Source organism: Lepus europaeus, chromosome 2 (genome assembly GCF_033115175.1).
Source record: "Lepus europaeus isolate LE1 chromosome 2, mLepTim1.pri, whole genome shotgun sequence".
NCBI classification, from domain to species: Eukaryota; Metazoa; Chordata; class Mammalia; order Lagomorpha; family Leporidae; genus Lepus; species Lepus europaeus.
Window position 1 is genome coordinate 128,069,116 of NC_084828.1, and position 2,544 is coordinate 128,071,659.

Below are 2,544 nucleotides of genomic sequence, written 5' to 3' on the forward strand. Positions count from 1 at the left end.
TGTTTTGAAAACTTGAGAAGAATTGGAGTTATTTCTTCTTTAAATGTCTGGTAAATATACTTAATGAAATATGCCAATCCCAAAGGGACAAACACCACATGTTCTCCCTGATCTGTGATAACTAGCAGAGCACCTAAAAGGAAATCTGCAGTTCTGTCCAAGGCCAAGGCCAAGGCTGAATCTATTGTATCCTGGCTGCAGCTCTGACACAACATAAGGGAGATGCAGCAGCTTCACTAGCTGTGGCCAAGCAGTATGTCAACGCATTCTCCAAACTGGCCAAGGACTCGAATACTATCCTGCTGCCTTCCAAACCCGGTGACGTCACCAGCATTGTAGCTCAGGTCATGGGTGTGTACGGTGCCCTCACCACATTGAAGGCCGACTTCCAGGTCCCTTCCGACTCTAGAACTGAGGCCCGTTTTCGCCGCTCTGCCTCTACCTGCATCTGCATGGACTCTCACCTGGGGAGGCATATGGATATCCTTGATCTCATAACGGAGGCAGCAGATGCTCCAGCGGTCCACAGCCTGGTTGATGGTATCCACAATGTTGGCATTCAGAGACTCCTGCTCCCAAAAGACTTAGTGCAGGGAGAGTCTGCAAAGCTCTGATCTCATGGTTGTCTAGCTAGCTGGGTGACAGCATATTCGGGATGCTCCACATCATAGCTTGCCTTGTAAGGGTCCATGATGCACAGGTACAGGACCCCGTCAATTGCAGAGTTACATTGTCTGCACCCTCACCAAGAGCCACAGCCGACTGCTTCAGCACGTTGATGACAATTCCTTGCGACTCTGCACGAATCGGATCCGGTCTAACACAGGGATGAGGATGTTCAGGCCAGGCTCCAGGCTCCTGTGGAATCGTCCCATTCACTCCACCACCCAGGCCTCCTGCTAAGGCACAAACAATACCATGGTGTTTCGGGGCAATCCAGAGGAGGCGCGGCGCGGAGCTTGGACAGACACCTGCACAGAGCCCCTTAGCAAAAGGGCTCCAGTGCCCAGTGCCACACGCACCAACATGTCCCACCGCAGCCAGCGACCTCTGGAACCAACCGAATAAGATTATTTGTTTTAAAAGATTTCAACTGTCCTCTTGACAATATTATTCTCTCACTGCCAGTAAGATTTACAAGAGTTATTTACAGTAGAAATGACATGCATTGAATCATTTGCTATCTGTGTCCTGATCCAGCCAAAAAAAGACAGCCGGAGATGATACTTCTGCTTTTGGTCTGGTCAGTGATATTTTTAAAGAATGGTTGCTCAATATTCAAGTAGCCTACATCTCCTAGAGAATGAACTGCCATGTTCATATTTAATATTTACATATTTGATTTTTCAATATTTATGTTAAAGTCAGAATATGGCATATGAGATGCCAGCATTGCAGGTGGTGGCTTAACCTGTTACACCACAACACTGACCTCATATTTCATTTTTAAAAAGACTTATTTTGTTTATTTGAAAGGCCCAGTTACAGAGAGACAGAGAGAATCTTCCATCACCTGGTTCACACCCCAAATGATCACAATGTCCAGGGCTGAGCCAAGTTGAACCCAGCATCCAGGAGCTTCATCAGGGTCTCCTACAAGGATGCAGGGACCCAAGAAGTTTGGCCATCTTCTGTTGCTTTCCTGGGCACATTATCAGGGAACTGAATCAAAAGTGGAGCAGCTAGGACTTGAACCAGTGCTCACATGGGATGACAGCATTGCTGGTGGTGGCTTAACCTGTTATGCCACAACTCTAGCCCCATATTATTTATGTATTTTATAAAGAGATCAGGGGATTGCAGGAAAAATTCAAAGAAGAGAAATGATTTTATAGAAATCAGGATTAGACAGTGTAGGAAAAATGTTGATTAACCAGATGGAAATGGAACTCCATGTTTCTTCCAACATAACATCCTGCAGATTCATCCGTGTTGTTGTAGATGGTAGGATTTCATTCTTATTTAAGACTGAATCATATTCCATTGTGTGGCTACATCACATTTTTCTTTATTCCTTCATCCACTGATGGACACAGATTGCTAGGAACAGAGAAGGGGCCAGAGAAGATGATATGCTGAGAGAAGTAGGAAAGCAAAGTTGAAAATAAATGTCATCAAGGAGACCCAACAGAACAGTTCCACTGCAAATGGCATTGGTTTTCAATTGGAAAGCAAGGGCTTCAGCAGAAGTCAGCTTAAAAAGAGCCCTGGCAGCTCTGCCAGCCAAGGTTGGGTCATTGGATAATGGAACTGCCCCAGGGGTTGAAAGGCTCCTGGGTCAGAGCCACGGACCCTATTGCCTTTAAGTTGAAAAAAGCCCTTCACTCAACTCAGTTTCCAAAGTAACTACTGCTGTTGAGGGCCAAGTAGGGTCAGCAACATTGTAGGCAGAAGGTAGGATGCCACCTACCTTCTATTCAGACCAGCTCTTCTCCCAGGCCAGTTTGTTAATGGAGTCAACAGCATGCCTTCTCTAGGGAGGTTCACATCTCCCTTATGATGTCTCTTCTGGTACTGTATGTGAAGAGATAGATAGGTCTGGGC

At 46.0% G+C, this 2,544-nt stretch overlaps 1 pseudogene; it reads right to left on the reverse strand.

Moving 5' to 3' along the window:
- Positions 1-340: 340 nt before the first annotated feature.
- On the reverse strand, positions 341-1,028 carry LOC133751697 (stomatin-like protein 2, mitochondrial; annotated as a pseudogene).
- Positions 1,029-2,544: the final 1,516 nt, after the last annotated feature.